This window comes from Oratosquilla oratoria, chromosome 15 (genome assembly GCF_046742065.1).
Source record: "Oratosquilla oratoria isolate Oo_2021 chromosome 15, ASM4674206v1, whole genome shotgun sequence".
Classification (NCBI taxonomy): Eukaryota; Metazoa; Arthropoda; class Malacostraca; order Stomatopoda; family Squillidae; genus Oratosquilla; species Oratosquilla oratoria.
In genome coordinates, this window is record NC_134791.1 from 34,898,863 (window position 1) to 34,918,862 (window position 20,000).

Sequence of the window (20,000 nt, forward strand, 5' to 3'; positions counted from 1 at the left end):
TTCCTTTTAATTAAAGTTCTTCACTGCAGCTGATGCTGTTCATTTCCAAGTTGATGAATCTGCTTTCCCCATCTTTTCATGTCTACATTCAGTCTACTTTTCCATTTCTACATTCAATCTACTTTCGTTAAGAGATCTGTGGTTTGATTTGAGAGTCGTTTTTTGTAACGTGGATATGAAATATATTTCAGATAAGAAAACAGGGTTCCTCCCTCCCCCCCCCCAAAAAAAAATGAATTTATAGCCGATCCAGTTGCTACTGACAGATCTGAAGGCTAACTTGGTTAAAAAAATATGTATATAACCCATACATTTGCTTCTGCCATATCTTAAAACAATTTATTTTCTCATGTGCGCAATGAATACAGTAACGTTACACAGCATGTAATAGAAGCCATACAAAAGAAGATAGCAAAGGATACCCTTTTTTATTAGACAAAAGACTCTGTTGAAATGTCATGTTTTTATTTATCAATATGAAGTAGCTGTTGTTCAAATGGAAAGCTGGATCATCCAAGAGAGGATTACTATTTTCATAAATGGTTTAGGTCTTCTATGTAGTTACTTAACAAATCGAATGTTTCTTGGTACAAGTACTAAAGTTTAGTCATTACCGTTACCTTGTTACCTTTTTCTAATTTACAGTATTAATTGTTTATACTTGTAATGAAGTAATTGTGATCATAATTTGATGTACTTTATCCATAATGCACCTATTATAAAAAAAAAATCATATGAACCATTTATGTGTCAATTAATCCAGCCACTTCACCATAATATTGCTAACAAACAAATCGACAAACTCGATCAGAATTAATACCTTTACCCCGAACTCAGACTGTTCGAGGTAAAGACATGAACAAAGGTTTGATGGCAAGTAAAGCCTCAGTGTAACGGTTCATTGCCGCTATTGATGAGACTCCTGGCAAGGTTGGGTGGAGTGTGGAGTGCCATTGTGTATAAGTCCAAGAGTCTATCAAACTCCACAGGTGATGATGTAAGATATTTTGGTGATTTAGTGATAATGATGAATCGATTTAATGTCGCGAACTCCCACTATCAGGAGACTAGGACGGTGCCCCTTACAAAAGACTTTGTAGCGTGGAATTTAATGAACCTTGCCTTTGGTTCAATTCTCTCGTGGCAGGGTTTGAACCACCATCACTTCAACCTGTAAACCGCTCGGCCAGATAAATAGATAAACATAGGTGTTTCATATCAGAAGAGCAGTCAACAGCTGTGGCCTCGCTGTCTCTTCGAATCTCGTTCTCAAAGTGATAGTTCTTGGCAGCGGGCGAAGGCCACAACGTTTCTACAACGTGTCTTGTAACGTTTCTATAAAGTGTATTAGATGGTTTGGACACATGGAAACAATGAGTGAAGAAAAATTAGGAAAAGAAGTGTGGAAGACAGAGGTGGGTGGAGTGAACATACGGGGACGATCGAGGATGATATGGATGGATAGGATAAAAGGGGCAATGAGAACGAGGGGTATGTCTGTTGAGGAAGGAAGGGCGAAGGCAGAAGATAGGGGATAGTGGAGAATGATTGGTTATGTGTGAAAGATATTTTGACGCAGCCCAAAGGGATTTCTCCCCGTCTTCTATGCTACTGCATGAGGGGACGGAGAGAAGGGGGTCGCTGAATAAATGAAGCGGCGTTGCTGTGGATGCTGTGTCTTGCTACATTGGTTCTGAAACAGGGCCATGAGCGAGATGTAGGGAGGACCCTTAATCCGGGAGGAGCCAAGATAAGAGGTAGTTAGGGAGGGAGGGAGGGGTGTTAAGTGGGGGTGGAATGGGTGGGGATGAAATGGGAGGGAGTGGAATAATGCCTTTTGACTTTAGCTACCTCCCTTGTAAGAGGGAAAAAGCACTTGGTATATGTATGCATGTATAATGTTTCTGTAAAGTTTCTAAGATGTTTCTTCAACGTTTCTATCACGTTTTCCAACGTTTCTGCAACGTTTTTACAATATTTCTGCAACGTTTCTACAATGTTTCTACAGCATTTGTCGTTTCTATCGAGTTTCTGAAACGTTTCTACAACGTTTATGTAACGTTTTTACAGCGTCTCTACGTTTCTGCAAAGTTTACGTTTAAAAAAAATTATGCAACTTTTTTATGTTTACACGTTTCTGCAACATTTCTACAACGTTGCTTAAAAAAATTCCAACTTTCTACAACGTTTCTGTAACGCTTCTGTGTTTCTTCAACGTTTATACGTTTCTTCAACGTTCCTACACGTTTTACGTTTCTACAACGTTTCTAGAATTTTTACAATGTTTCTAAAAAGTTTTCGATGGAGGACTTAGGAAAGAACTGCAACGAGAGGACCGTTGCAAAATCAATAGAGCATTCGTCATCAAATGATGTTTTCTCTACCAGAGCTCACGGCAGTCGCCATCTTAAAACACGTGTGAGCTGCTAGCAGTGCTCAAACCCCGTGTTTGCATTTCCTATTCCCTCAGTTTGTTCTGTTTATTCGGGGAGTTTTAGTAAACATTTTTTTTTTTCTCCTTTCAGTAGTGTCCGCTTAAGGGATTAAGTAATGTTATTGCTATCTTGCTGATTGATCCCTTGTTTGTGCTTCTTTCTATCACACACCTTTTCCAATGCTCAGGCAGACACTGTACTGGGATTTATCTAAATTGGTTTTATCTAGAACAGCGTTTCTTAGCCTTTTCAGACCCTAGTACCTTTGTAGTCGGGTCTAGACAGTCTAGTAACCCCTACCTCTGGTTAACATCTGATTATTATTAAGATGATAAAGGAGAGTTAAGTACTGTCATGTATTCATCATTTCCCAACACTCCCAAAATTAGATTTCAGCACCTCGGGTTATGAAACGCCCATTTAGAAAGTTGGGATGTGAACAGATTCAACTTACGAAGAGTCTTCTCACATCACCACAAAGAACAATTTCGTTGAATTTCATTTAATGAGAATAAAAAAATGAAAATAGAGAATAAAATGAATAAATATAAAAAATTCCTTCAGGGTATAAACCTCACGTTGAGGCGATGGTCCCCGAATACCAAACACATCCTTTCAACGTAACACGCAAACACTCCCATTGCTGAAAAATGTCACGTTTCAATATTTATTCCCACACCTCTGAACGCTGGTGTGGATTAGAATCCCGCATTCCTCTCAAAGTCCCATAAGTGCCTATTAACTGCCCGAACAGTCCCCAAAGCGCATAAGAGGGCAAAGGTGGCGGCTTTAGTCACAGCTACTCAGCGCTTCCTGGCGTAGGCTCCTCATCTGACAAGCCAATCTTCACCTAACTTAATATCTTCATTATGATGATATTGTAAATAAATGCGCAATTCTGTCCTGAAAGATAGAACCGCTAGTGAATTTAAGCAACGTAGTACAACACCTTGGGATCATTTCACATCAGGAGTTAACCCGCAGTTCGACAAGGGAACGTAGTTGAGCGAGAAGTCAACTATTCAGTTAGGTAGGCAGGTAAACTTCAGTGTGCAGCAGTTATTTTGCACATACACACACACACACACACACACACACACACACACACACACACACACACACACACACACACACACACACACACACACACACACACACACACACACACACACACACACACACACACACACATATATATATATATAATATATATATATATATATATATGTATATATTGAAGGGGAGAAGCGTTAACACCAGACCCAAAGTGGGAGGTTTAATGCCGACGTTTCAGTACTAGTCGTAGGACCGTCTTCAGGGGTGTGGACTATGGACTACCTAGGACAGACCACCCGCTCAGGGCTGTGATGTGGTAGTGATCGAATAGCTTGATGTGGTAGTGATCGAATAGCCGTAGTTGGAACTGGGAGAGGTAGTTTTCGATGCCGAAGTTATCCGGATTCCTCCTCCTCTAGTGGCTACGAGAACTAGACAACTGGTCACAACCTTACATAGACAATTGTACACATTGGGTTTTACATATATTCTTAAAATTCACAAAGAATAAATCAAATAAAATGAATAGAATACACACTTGTACGAAAACTAAAAGGATACAAATCATGGCAGCGAGTACCAAACAACTGGTCAAAATTGTCCACAGACAACTGTTCACAATAGTCTCCACATACATTCTTAAATTCACAAAGAGATAAAATAAAATAAATACAAAAGAAATACAAATATGAATACAAAAAACATACAATAAATACACATACAATAACAGAAAAAAAACCTGTCACGTTCATACACAAGATCAACTCACACAGGACACAGGGTCACAATCCCTCACATTAAAGGTGCATCGGTGGTAACGGCCAGGGTACTCCGGGACAAAAACATACAGGTAGCACATAACCCATGCAATACTCTGCTTCACAACCTCACCAGGGTCATGGACACGGAAGCGCCCACTCAGCAGGCGGGTGTAGTATTGACTGTTTGGATTGTGTTGCAGATTACATAGGAGAAACGCAGAAGAAACTCGCTACCAGAATAGAAGAACACAAACAGGCAGTTAGACGGAAAGATATAGCTTCAGCACATTACAAATACATCAGCGAACAACAACACAACATAGACTGGGAAGGAGCGAGAGTGATAACACAGAGACAACTCGAAGGAAAGAAGATTATTCCTAGAAGCGTGGACGACCAAATAAGTTAGCGTAAATAGGTAGAAGGAACACGATGACAAATTCAACATAATATATAATCAGTATTGATAACTTGATCGGAGAGAACACAAAGTGGACAAAGATCACAAACCTGTGTGTTTATAAGGTTGAGCTTAAAGTGTGTATGAACGTGATTGGATTTATTTCCTTTTTCGTGTATGTGTGTATTTCATTGGATTTTTCACTTCGGATTATATTATAAATGTAAATAGAAACAACGGTGAGCAGTTGTCTGTGCAAGGTTGTGATCAGTTTGTGACGTGGGTGAACATAGTGTATGCCTATGTGTATAGAAGGTCGAGTTGGTCTTGTATGTGAACGTGGCAAGTTTTGTTTCTGTCATCGTATGTGTATTTATTGTATTTATTTTGTATTTATTTATTTTATTTCTTTGTGAATTTAATCATGTATATGAAGACTATTGTAAACAGTTGTCTGTGCACGATTGTGACCAGTTATTTGGTACTCTGCCACTATACGTATCTTTTTAGTTGTCATACAAGTGTGTATTTTATTCATTTTATTTTATTTATTTTTTGTGAATTTTAAGAATGTACATGAGATCCATTATGTACAATTGTCTATGTAAGGTTGTGACCAGTTATCTATTTCTCGTAGCCACTGGAGGGGAAAGGGGAGCCCGGATAGCTTCGGCAGCGCAGACTACCTCCCAGTTCCAACTACGTCCAATATAAAAATCTCTTTGATCACCATACCTCTTCACACCCCTGAAGACGGTCCTAGGTCTAGTACCGAAACGTCGGTCATTAAACCTCCCACTTTGAGTCTGGTGTTTATGCTTCTCCCCTTCAACATGGAGCTCAGACCTTTACACACACACACACACACACACACACACACACACACACACACACACACACACATATATATATATATATATATATATATATATATATATATATATATATATATATATATATATATATATATATGTATATATGTATATGTATATGTGTGTGTGATATCTCAAAAAATTGCTAGTAACCACAAAGAAAATCGGAAAGAAACAGAATTCCCAAGGTTCTAATCTTAATATTAGTAATGACATTTTTAAATTAGATAACTTCATCATCAACATAATTTGTAATCAGGTTGTAAGTGACCAAAAGTAATTTGGTGATTTGTGTGATCCTCTAAGATTATCTTTTTCATTTGTGAGTTTTTGTGCATTGACTGCTTCTTGTCTTTTAAACCTTACTGGATTACCACTTTCATCCGTAATTCCCTGAAGATGTGTATAACACGAAAGCGCATGGGAATTTTCTTTCCAATTGCCTTTATGGTTAGCAAAAAAAAAAAAAAATATATATATATATATATATATATATATATATATATATAAATATATATATATATATATATATATATATATATATATATATATATATATATTGCAGAAACCACAGGGAAAATAAAGTCGGAATACTAAACATTTTCGTCTGTTACGGCATCCTCAGAGTACAAGAAAGAGAAAATAGAACATAATATTATATCATATTTTATATTTCTTGTACTCTGAGGATGTAATAGACGAAAACGTTTAGTATTCCGACTTTATTTTCCCTGTGGTTTCTGCAATATTATTTAGTCACGCGTTAATGTGATTATTTTTGCATATATATATATATATATATATATATATATATATATATACTAGTTTAGATGTCTTTTATGTATATACTTCTGCATCCGGCACCATTATGGACGAAAAGGTCTCCTATTTGGTCATTCCAACTTGTAACTGATCGTAATTCAGCTAAAATGAATAATCTACCTTTGCTACAGAATCCCCAGTGCATTGCCACAATCTTCAGAAAGGAATAAGTCATGCTAACCACATCTTATACCTTATCGTTCCCTCTCTATCTATCTCTGTCTCTCCCTCTTTCTATCTCTCGCTGTCTCTCTCTCTCTCTCTCTCTCTCTTTCTCTCTTTCTCTCTCTCTCTCTCTGTCTCACTCTCCCCAGTTTCCCTCCCTTTCTGTAAAATGTTCCTCGTTCTCTCTCTTTCTTGCTGGCTGTTATCCTTGTTTGAACAAGCTCTTGCTATTGTTTATAAGTTCTATCTTTTGGACTGCGGTGTTTGTAGACGCAGATGCTTTTCCACGGGGTCTTTCATCAACAAGAATTGCCACAAACCTCCTCAGTATCGCAGCAAACTTTTATATTCTCTTCTGGCTAAACGTTAAGGGATTTTACTTGTGTATTCCTGCAGCACTGCCACTAATTGAAAGGCCCCTTTCGCAACCACTTATAACGGCGTGCATTGTTTTACAGTGGTGTATATTGACTTGCGATTGTAATGCTTGCTAACAAGTGACCGTTTGGTTCTGTGAGGTCAGACACAGACCATAAGGAAAGTCGGTTCTATTCCACGCAAACACATTTTCACTTTTTTCTGTTTTGCATTTGAAATACTTTTTCTTTTCTCTATAGAATTGATACGACTAGTTAAGTTAGGTTAGATTAGAATAGGAGCTATTGGTCAGAGTAAATTTTATGTTAGATATCCGTGTTTGCTTGATTATAGAACTTTACCGGATGGTCAATCCGTTGCCCTAGGTATCTTTTGCTAGAGACCCACAGCCTCTAGGTAACAGGCAAAAGCCGGTAAAAATAGAGCTGTGTAAGATGAGGTGTTCGGTGGTTTCTGTGGCCAGGTCTATGTTGTGTTGGTATAGACCCAGTGTTGTCTAGTGGCCTAAACGTAGTGATGGTAATGGAAAATAATAATAATAATAATAATAATAATAAATAAAAAATAAAATTGAAAGGGATTCATGTATATTGTTTAGGTGTTTAGATAAGCGAATCTTTAAACTTCAAATTGTACTACGTTTCGTTGCCTCTGTTTGATGTCTGTTCCACTTACTACGCGGTGAGTCTGGTTGGTTCTAATTACTGTATTTCGACAGACGCCATCCATCCCGGATCTTGGACATCAGCTGAATCGAATATAAATAAATTCGTAGAATCAACGAGGTTTAATACATATTGGAAATGTAACATTTAACAAGAAAGATAAATTGATTAATGATCAGTGTCATCTTGCGAAAGGTCACCAACGAGATATCGACTGTGACTGCAATTGATATCTCAGGAGCTTAAGTGACACCCTTATGGAACAGAGGCACGGCCCATTACTTTATGAATGGAGACGAATTGTCTCTCGAAAAATGTCTGTTTTTCAGTTCCTTCAGACACTTTATCATCATTATTATTTTATTTGTATTATTTTCATTATTGTTATTATTATTTTTTTCCTACAAAAATAAATTAATTCGGTTTAATATTGCGAGAAAAAAAAACATCACAACCTCCATTTCTGGAAGCAAGGACGGTGCCCACTTACAGATGACTTTATAGCTTGGAATTTATTGAGTCGTGTCCTTGGTCCAACTCACTGGCGGCAGAGATAGAACAGCTGTCACCATGACCGCCGCCGCAAGGAGCGACGCTCTAACCCGCTCGACCAGCTGGCATCCACAAAAACATTAATAATAAATGGAATGAAAAAATAAGTAAATGAAATAAATGAATAGATAAATTGGTCAAGGAATGACCTTTTACTACATCTATTCCTCTCTGGGTGTCGTAAGTACATCTTCGTATTCTGGGCTGCCGGCAGACTATTTTATTCATCTCTGTGGACAATTCTACGTTAAAGCCTCGTTGATACGGGGCTAGTTTAGTAGCCACTAGTGCTAGCTACAAGTTAACTTGCCCAGCAAGTAAGTGATGACACTAGGATAGTTTGGAAACAAGTTGACCAACTTCCCGTTGACATTAGGCAAGTAGAGGGGTAGCTGACAAGGGAGAAGCTGTCTTGGTCAACTTCTATGGTCCTGACGTGTCCGTTCAGGGGATAATATGCCACGCTGACATTTGGACTAAAGCACCTCTGAGATCTACTTTTCTCACCTTTTGTTTCTTGTCAGTCAAATGACCCTCCTGCTGGCCAGTTTATTCGTGTATTTACTAGTTCATTCACTTAAGTATCTTATTCTTTTATATATTCATCCATTTTGATTGTTCATTCATTTATTTGTTTGTTAAATATTCATTTGTTTATCTGTTTTTGTACTTATATAAATATATTCATTTGTTGTTTTATTTACCTTTTTTGTTTTTATTAATTTTGATTAGGAGTTCTGTACATTTTTTACGATGTGGAACGTCAGAGAAATAGAGCTTTCGTGGTATTCAAAAGCAGGTGTTGAACTTTCGTACCTTATCTACCCTTTCCTCCTTCTTTGGTTTCTCATCCCTATTTCATGTTTGACGCAAAGACTCAACACCTTTCCGTGGCAGCCAATAGGAAACCCGCTTCGAAACAGACTGTTTACATCCATCATGGCAGCCAATCACAGTCGCCGTAACAAGACAGAAAAACTAACGTGACGCTTGTAAGGTGTTGCAGTCTTTATATAGTATTTCTTTTTTTTATGTTTTATTCATTGATTGTTTTATTTTATTTTATTTTATTTTATTTTTTTTGCGACATAGTGTCTTTCTAGGATTGTGATGGAGTGCAGAAGAGACGTAAAAAAAAAAAAAAAATCTATAATGATGATATGATGATTATTATTATTATATAATGATGATAATAATAATTAATAATAATAACTAATGATAATAATCAATGATGATAATAATAATAATTAATTAATTAATAAATAAATAAAAAATGACCAAGTTTTCAAAACACATGTTTAACTTGAGGCGTTATCACTCTGAGCAATTGTTCCCCCAAATTGTTGGAGTAGATTTGCAGCGCGCAGCTTTCGGAAAGGAATCAGATGACATTCCATGTAAATTGTTGAGACAACAAAACGGTCTGCTATAGTGATTTTACAGCGGAGAAAGTTCGGGAGGAAAAATAGCCCAGAGCGATAACGCCATTTGAGGTAGATAACATAAATTACACAAACCGCGTATTCAAGGAATGGACGACTGTGCTCCAAGACTATAGAATACAATGTAGTTTGTAGATTTAAAATTCACTTGAATAAATATATGGTATCATCTGTTAGTTAATTTGTTTTGATTGTTTTACTTTATGTATTTATTATTGTATTTGGTTGTATTCATTTATCTATTTTACTTGTTTACTTATTTACTTGTTTATCCATTCATTTATTTATCCATTTTACATTATCCATGGATTTTCAGCAAACTTAGTCACTGTAAGAAAAAATTAATTGCAGCAGGTCGGATATGCTAGGCAAGCTGATTATAAACGGACATACACATGGATACGTTCATTACAATTTTATTTTGGAATGTTTACAAAAAAAGAAAGAAAAAACAGTTCAGGCCAGAGAACAAGTGGGTGAGTTAGTGAGTCACTGAGTGAATGAATGAATGAATTAATTGTGTTCAAATCTAAACATCAAGTTTTCCCAAACATTTGTTCCTTGGTCCTGATTAAAAGACGTCTCAGATACTTAAAATTTCGTTTTTTATCCTCGCAATTGTTAACACTAATTCTAACAACCTAATGGTTATACTGAGCAAGTAGATCCCGCCCCCCCCCACACACACACCATCAATGAAAGGGGCTTATACGAGTATTTATCTTTTGTCCCAGATCTACCCCAGGCCCTACACGATCAATATTATTGCGCAATATTCCGCATTGTACAAAATTATTGACGGCGTAGGGATGGTATCAAAGAGGTACACGTGTTTCGCCTGTACATTTGATGGCTTCAGTATATTGTATCATTCTTCAATACCATCCCTACACCGCCAATTATATTGTGCAATACGAAATATTGCAAAAAAAAAAAAAAAAAAAAAAAAAAAAAAAAAATATATATATATATATATATATATATATATATACTGTATATATATATATATATATATATATATATATATTCTATATATATATATATATATATATACTGTATATATATATATATATATATATATATATGAATAAAACAAGTAAATATTCTATGCCCATACCACTTCTCTCTACACTATCACGGCTCCACCCTCTTAATGACCTTTCAAAGAAATAGATTGTTAAAATGTTAAGTAAGGAAACTCTGGATGTTATTTACAAGACTCCTTGTTGTTTGAAAAGGCCAGGTGGCCAATTTTAGTTGTAATTTGACATTTCGGATTTAATTTCACTCTAAGTGAATTTAGACTACGTCCTAGATCGTATGGGTAGGGGATGTCGTTTCATTTCACTCGTATGGTATTTATCACATTTCACACATTTTTTATTTTTATGAGGTAAAGAATATAATGTTACTGGTAGTATTTTTTTGTTATTAGGTATTAATGATTACAAGAAAGAGAAGATGAGGAAAGCGTGTTTGTTTATTGTTATTTGCTTGATTTTCATTTATTATGAACTGTCAATTTATTATTTACTATTTACCTGTTTATTATTTAACTAAAGCATTTATTTTATTATATTGTATTTTTTATTTATTTATCATTATGATTTTTCGCATCCGACCTAATTATGGAACAAAAGGTCTCCTATCGGCATGCTCCCCTTTTGTAATCCTTTTGTAGGAGCCAACGCCAGGAGGCGATGAGTAGTTGATGTCGAAGCCGTCACCTTTGCTCTCTTATGCGCCTTGGGGGGACTGTCGGGGCAGGTGAGGCCGGCCACACACGTGCAGTTTAAACTGACATTTACAACTGTTCAGTTATAACTGTCAGTTGAAACTGCACGTGTGTGGGTATCTCAGTGATACTGAGATACCCACACACGTGCAATGATACTGAGATACCCACACACACTGCACGTGTGTGAGTATCTCAGTGATACTGAGATACCCACACACGTGCAGTTTCAACTGACAGTTATAACTGAACAGCTGTAATTGTCAGTTTAAACTGTACGTTTGTACGTTTCCGCACGTCTTACCATAAGGGTTCTGAACAATAACAATTATCTAGTTATTATCTAGTTCTAGATCATTAATGTGCCCCGCGGTAGCTCAGTGGATACAGTCTTGAGCTCATGAGCAGGTGGTCGTGAGTTCGATTCCAGGGACCCGCGGCTTGCTTGCTGTGTTGGTTCCCGACATTCCTGGGCAGGCGGGGAGGCGACCCAACGTCGGCCTAAAAACCCAAAGGCTTGCCGCAACTGACTGGGTTTTGCCCTACCTGGGTTTTTGGCGATTTTTAGATTATTTACAGTATATTTCTTAAGTGAAATTATGTCTTTAGTATCTAGAAGATCGTAGGCAGAATCAGTTTAATCTTAGGCTGTACTTTGATTTGTACCAACAATGCATTCTAGGAATTATAGTGAACTCAGGTGGTTTTATTGACCTGAGGAGATATTTCTAGAATCCTGGGCACGAATGTGTTTAGTTTTCAAAGAATACACACGCAAACTTTTTCTTGGAAGTTAGATATTATATTCTAGCCAACTCCGGGCGATTTTATTCAGCTGAGGGAACTTTCTAGATGCTTCGTCTATTGCAAACCTTTTGCCTATAATAATAGAAACTAGGAAGGATATTACAGAAAATGTGTTGCTGCTTTCGGTAAAGAATAAGAGGTGTAAAAAGCAGACTTTTTAGAAAAGAACAAATGATATTTTTCTATTATTATATCTTGTTATCGTCCACATCTCTTTTTGTGACTATTATTCTTTAGATTTCACTTGTTGACAAAGTTAAGCTCTGATTACAACTTTCTCTTTGTAAAGGAGTTGGAAAATCTTTCCCTTTTTTGTATTATTTTTAAAGCCTCTTTTTCACGATTTTTTTTTTCAATTAGCTGTTTGTCGACACAACTAGACTCTGATTATGATTTTCTTTTTCTTTCTGAAAACAAGTTAGTAAATCTGCTGAACACGGGAAGATTTGGAAATGAAAATAGTGCAGACCGAAGTTTTGTTTTGAAGATACAGTTCTTACTTATGATAATAAAGCTTTTTTTTTTACGGACTCGGATGTTCTAGTAAACGTTTCTTGGAAGACTAAAAAGAATAATGAATCAAGCATGTCTTGCCTAGTGTTTTGTTTGCATTTGAAATCTAAGTATGTGTATGTATGTATATATATATATATATATATATATATATATATATATATATAATCCATATATAATACATATACACATACGCACACACACATGCACACACACACACACACACACACACACACACACACACACACACACACACATACACGTACGTGCGTACATACCTCGGTTATTGATACGGGCGACTGGATTTGCATACCGTGATAGGCCTGCCCCCCCCCCCGTCTCCCCGCTCTCCTTCCACCGTGACCCCCCCCCCACCCCTTTCCCCCCAAAACCTCGTGATGTGGGTGGAGGGAGGGAGGGAGGGGCGATCCATTAGAGGCTTTGTATGATTGGCTTTAGAGAGAGAATGGCAGGTAGCTTGTTGTTCAGACTGTGGGGTTTCCTAATTCAACAATGATCCCCCAGATCCGGGCTTCTGGTGTTCACGCTGAGGGTTGCCCTCTCATGGTGAAGATGGTGGTGGTGGTGACGACAGTGATTTGGTGATAGGTGTGATGGTGGTGATAGTGAGGTGGTGGTGATGATGACAGTGAGATGGTGGTGGTGGTAGGTGTTGGTGGTGATCGTGAGATGTGGTAGGTGTGTTGGTGATAGTGAGGTGATGGTGGAATTGGTGGAAGTGGCGGTAGGTAGGTGTTGTCTCTGTGGATTATTATCGAGGCTTGTTCTGTACTGTATGTGAGTTTGTTTACATTTGATATGGATTTGATGATGTTCGGAGTGGATCGGAGTGGGAGTGGGTTACATGGATTTTGTGTTAATGTCATATTTTCTGGGAATTGTGTAGTATTCAACACAGAGACTCGAATAACCATGTATTGTATGGGGCCATGCGAAACATTGAAACGTTCTGCATGTTGACGTGAAACTTGCTAAACGTTGCGTTAAACTCAAGGTTTGATTTTGGTAACCCAGTGCCTTAATTTCTTGCTTCTTTATGATATTTTATTTTGTTCGTTGATCTATTACCGTTATTATTTTTATCACTGTTTTATTGATATTGTTTTTATTATTATTTTGTTATTGTTATTATCATCATTATTGTTATTGTTTTTATCATTATTTTATTGTTATATTATCATTTATTATTATTATTGTTATTATTATAAATATTATTATAAATATTATTATAAATATTATTATTTTTATTATTATTGTTATTATTATTGCTTTTGTTGTTTTTGTTGTTGTTATCGTCATTATCATCATCATCATCATTATCATCATCATCAGTAATTTCAATATTATTATTATTGTTGTTATTTTTTTTTCTCTTCGCTTCACCCGCGAGGTTGAAAGACTGTTGATTAACAGCTGTTTAATTATTATCTATTATTTATCTATTTACGAGTATTTATTTATTCATATATTTATGTAGTCGTTTATTTATTTATTTATTCAATCCAAAAAGTATTCAATGATATATTCTTACAACATCAGAGTTAGGATCGATATATCTCGATGGACATGGTCATTGATCTTTATGTAGACAAGCACACAAAGCTGAACAAAACTGCCCAGCTGCATCCAGAACATAAATACAACTCTTGAACACCAGCGAAAAGGATATAATGTTAGTAATGATAATATAATAATAACAATAATACGCGCTTGAAGTGTATACAGGTCTGTGATCATGTTCAAAAGAGTGATTATATAAATTACAGTCGTTATAGTGATTATGGTCAGCATGTCAGCTTGAAGCCTTTGACTGTACAGTATCATATAATTATATTAAGGTTTGTACCGGAATAGATAATGTAAAAGGGTAGTAGTGTTGTTAGCATTTTGATACAAACCCGTACCTATATATATATATATATATATATATATATAATATAATGTGTGTGTGTGTGTGTGTGTGAGAATTTAGATTAACAAAACTTAGATGGAATTGATGTACACAGGAAGGATATTAAAAAAGGCTGGAGAGGCATTGGTATAGGTTTATTATCATTATTCCATTATTTTTCCTTATTAGTCTCTTCTCTTTACTCTTTCCTTCTTGATCTCTCTATTCTTTATTTTTTTCCTCTGTTCTGTGTCCTGCTTTTTCTTTTCTTCTTTGTTTCTCACATTTTCACCTAATTTTTCTCTTTCTCACTCACATCCTTCCATCCTTACTCTCTCTCATTCTTTCTTTCTCTCACTCTTTCTCTTTCTCTCTTCCTCTTCCATTCTTTCTCTCTTCCACACCTTCTCTTTTTCATTCCTTTCTCATATTCCTTTTCTTTCGTACTCTTTTCTCTCCCATATATATACATAAATTCATATTTGAAATGTCTGAGAAGTATAATAGGGGTTACTAGGCTAGATAGAGTGATAAATGAGGAGGTGAGGAGGAGAACAGGTGTGGAAAGGGAGTTGGGAGATAGGATTGATGAAAGAGTATTTGGATGGTTTGGACACATGGAAAGAATGAGTGAAGAAAGATTGGTAAAAGAGGTGTGGAAGGCAGAGGTAGAAGGAGTGAATATGAGGGGGCGTCCTAGGATGACATGGATAGATGGGGTAAAAGGGGCATTACAAAAGAGAGGAATGTCTGTTGAGGAAGGATGGGAGAGGACAGAAGATAGGGTTGAATGGAGAAGGGTTGTGTATAGATGATGCTGTGATGCATGAGGGTGAGTGGGTGGGGGATAGGTGGGTGAGGAAGTATGTATGAGAAATTTGACGCAGCCCGAAGGAAATTCTCCCCGTCTTCTCCTTTTCTGCATGAGGGGACGGAGAGGGGAGGTCGCCGAATTAATGAAGCGGCCTTGCTGTGGATGTGCTGTGTCTTGCGACATTGCTTCTGACCCAGGGCAGTGGACAGGATGCAGGGATGACCCGTCATCCAGGAGGTGCCAAGATGAGAGGGAGGGAGGAGGGTGGAGGGGAGTGGAATATATAGGGGATGAAATGTGTAGAGGAGTGGTTTCTATGCCTTTTTCTTTTTGGCTACCCCCCGTGTAAGGGGGAAAAAGCCTTTGATATATGTATGTATATTTGCACACGCACACATATATATATACAGACAAACGCACACACACACGCATACATACACATACACACACACACATACACACACACACACGCATACACACACACGCGCATACACACACGCATACACAAACAAGCATACACACACATACACACGCACATACACACACACACACACGCACACACATGCACACACAAATGTACACACACATGCACACACACATGCACACACACACGTACACACACACACACAGACACCCACCCACACACAGACACACAGACACCCACACACACACACACACAGACACCCACACCCACCCACAAACACACACAGATACCCACACCCACCCCCCCACACAGACACCCACCCCACACACAGACATCCCCCCACACACACAGACACACACAAACCCCCACAGAGACACACACAAACCCCCCACAGAGACACACACAAACCCCCCACAGAGACACACACAAACCCCCCACAGAGACACACACAAACCCCCCACAGAGACACACACAAACCCCCCACAGAGACACACACAAACCCCCCACAGAGACACACACAAACCCCCCACAGACAGACAGACACACACACACACACACACACACACACACACACACACACACACACACACACACACACACACACACACACACACACACACACGCACAATATATATATATATATATATATATATATATATATATATATATATATATTAGAATTCCTGTGTGTATGTATGTGTGTATTCACTTGGTCTTATGGATCACGTGTTGGACTCGTGATCGACAGCTATTTCCCTCCTGGAAGAGAGCTCAGAGCTCGTAGGTCCGATCTATGGGTAATGCTATGACCTTGCACACACACACACACCCCCCAACTCCCCGCCCACGAGAGTTGGAGTAGTAACACCCCTCAGCGCTGCGATACTGATTTTATTTCAGCCCAGGTCGAGGGTCGAACACGGACCTCCGTAGAGGAAGGCCAAAGCTCTAACCACAGCGCCATGAGAGGTGTGTATGTGTGTGTGTGTGGTGTGTGTGTGTGTATGTATGTGTGTGTGTGTGTGTCCAATTGGATTTTTATTTTAAAACTTTGAGCTGTATTACATTTAATTGCCTCAGCCTGACGCTTGTTCCATTCATGGAGGGCGCGAATAGCTAAAACTGTTCCCACCTACATCTAGAGTGTTTCTGTCTACTTCTAAAGTGTTTTTCCTACTTTTAAAATGTTTCTACCTACTATGAGTGTTTCTATCTACTTCTAGGGGTTTTCTACCTATTTCTAGAGGGTTTCTACCTACTTCAGTAATTCTTCCTACTTCGAGTGTTTCTACCTACCTCTAGACTGTTTCTACCAACTTCAAGAGTAATTATTTTTAGTTCTAGAGGGATTCTACCTACTTCTACAGTGTTTCTATCTACTTCTACAGTGTTTCTACCTATTTTAGAGTGTTTTATTTACTTCTAGACTGTATCTACTTGTATAGGGTTTCTACCTTCTTCTAGGGTTGCTAACTACTTCTTGAATGTTTTACCTACTTCTAGAGAATTGCTACCTACTTCAAGAGAGTCTCTACCTAGTTCTAGGGGGTTTCTGCCTACTTTTATGTGGTTTCTACCTACTTCTAGAGGGTGTCTACATACTTCTAGATTGTCTACATACTTCTAGAGCAGGGGTTCTTAACCTTTTTTCTTCAATTCCCCACTTTTTAGTGAGCCAACTCTACATTTCCCACTACAGCATCGGTCTTTGACAAATTAGATTTTAACCCATGCAGTGTTTAGTTACTAAACACTGCATGGGTTAAAATCGAATTTGTATATTTACAAATTCACGAAATGTGACAACAAGAAGACACCAGAAACAAACAAAAAGAAACAAAAACACATCGATTAAAAAAAAAAAAAAAAGACTGGTTCTTCTGTCCGACCGGTCATTCCCCACTTGGCAACTCCGCCATTCCCCACCAGTGGGGAATTCCCCACAGGTTAAGAACCACTGTAATCTAGAGGATGTCTATATACTTCTAGAGAGTTTCTACCTACTTCAAGAGGGTCTCTACCTACTTCTAGTTTTCTACATACTTTTATAGTGTTTCTACCTACATCCAGAGTGGTTTACCTACTAGAGTGTTTACTTCTAGAGTGTTTTTGCCTACTTTTAGTGTTTCTGCCTATTTTTAAGCTGCCTTCTAGAATATTTCTCTACTTGTAGAGGGTTTCTACCTACTTCTAGGGGTTCTACCTACTTCTATTGTTTCTACCTGTTTCCAGAGTAGATCTATATAGACATAATGAGGCCATTGTTTTCTCAGGCTGATAATGTTTTGTTTTTGTTATTTCAATTCCAATCTTGTTCAATGCCTTTGTTTCATTTTGTTGTATTATTTTTTCATTATATATCTTCAGTTTAATTTAATTGAATTATTTGTTTATTTTTTCGTTTGCGTTATTGGTTTATTTTGATGTCCCTCTTGAGTTGTTTTTTTTCTGGACCGTGTAATGTATATATTATATGTATATATATATATATATATATATATATATATATATATATATATATATATATATATATATATAATATTCATGTTCACACCAGCGTCTCTAGAAGAGAGCCTGGAGGGTAATGGTTCGAATTCCTTTGTGTCAGTATGGGAGTACGATTTAATTCCCGAATATCATAAATGCCAAACTACCTCTCAAACCGAATAAAGGCTAAAATCCTGAATATATATATATATATACATATATATATATATATATATATATATAGTTTCTTCTTCTTCTTCTTCTTCTTCTTCTTCTTCTTCTTCTTCTTCTTCTTCTTCTTCTTCTTCTTCTTCTTCTTCTTCTTCTTCTTCTTCTTCTTCTTCTTCTTCTTCTTCTTCTTCTTCTTCTTCTTCTTCTTCTTCTTCTTCTTCTTCTTCTTCTTCTTCTTCTTCTTCTTCTTCTTCTTATTCTTATTCTTATTCTTATTCTTATTCTTATTCTTATTCTTATTCTTATTCTTATTCTTATTCTTATTCTTATTATTCTTATTCTTATTCTTATTCTTATTCTTATTCTTATTCTTATTCTTATTCTTATTCTTATTCTTATTCTTCTTATTCTTATTCTTATTCTTCAGGAAAGCTGTCACTGTAATCGTGTGAGACTTATGCTGGCAGGTGCGACTCTGCGTGCTCTCCCAAATGGGAATAGATTATGTATTGCGTGCACAAGACGATCACAGACTCTCTCACCTCCCACGTGAGGAGGAGGAGGATAAGAAGGAGAGAGGAAGAGGAGGGGGCATGGAGGAGGAGGAAGGGGGAAGAGGAGGATGAGAAAGGGGGAGGAAGAGGAAGAAGGTGAAGGACATGGAAGAGGAGAAGAAAAAGGGGGAGGAGGAGGAGGAGGCGTAGGAAGATCTGTCATGACCGAGGTTCTTTGCAAGTCCACCGAAAGAGGTTTTTCTTAGACGTCGACTTCAAGAATAGATAAATAGATGAATTGATATAAAAGTAGATAAATGAGAATAAGAAAGAAACCCCGTTCTTGTAGTTATTGGTATACTGTGCAATAAATAAATATATAAGAATGATATACCGATTCTTTGGTTCCTGTACGTATTTTAATTCAACCGAAATGGACTCCTATCATGGCCGATATTTCAAGTCTTCTCGTAATTTGAATTTTATTACCATTCTTATTGTCCAACAAGGTGAAGAGCCTACGCCAGGAGTCGCTGAATTGCTGCGGCTGAAGCAGTCACCCTTAGACTGCTATGCACCTTGAGAACTGTTGGAACAAGTAATTAACAGTCACTACGCTGAATCGAAGAGTGCGGGATTCGAACCTACAACTAAGCGAATGCGTGACCAGGTTTTATGTAGCTTGGAGCGATTCCATTCGTTCTTGTAGGCTTAAATCTATCTCAGCTGACCGCTTTCTAGAAATCCATTTTATCTAATTCAGGTTACCAATAGAAAATATTATACAGTGAAACGCAGAAATTAAGCAAAACTGTAACTAATCTAGAAACGAAGTGTTTTTATTTTTAATATAGTGAAGTAATTTCTAGACCAGCTACCGGAGTATATAAGCCAGGAAAAAATGCATCGAGAAAGTTGTCATTATGGTGATTAGTCTAGGAATGAATCGGTGTTTTAGGAAAAGTTAGGAAAAGCCAACTACTGGAGTCAATTTGCTTTGACAAAAATAATAACCAAATGTAGGAGGTTCTGATGTCAGAATAGGACTGGGGAGACTGCCCACGGCGGAGGGAGAGGGGGAGGGGGGAGAGAGTG

The 20,000-nt window shown here is 37.4% G+C and overlaps 1 protein-coding gene across 2 annotated transcripts in view; it reads left to right on the top strand.

Moving 5' to 3' along the window:
- LOC143033404 (zwei Ig domain protein zig-8-like) overlaps positions 1 to 20,000 on the top strand; it is a gene marked incomplete in the record, with an annotated part of 856,967 nt that overhangs the window by 168,433 nt on the left and 668,534 nt on the right.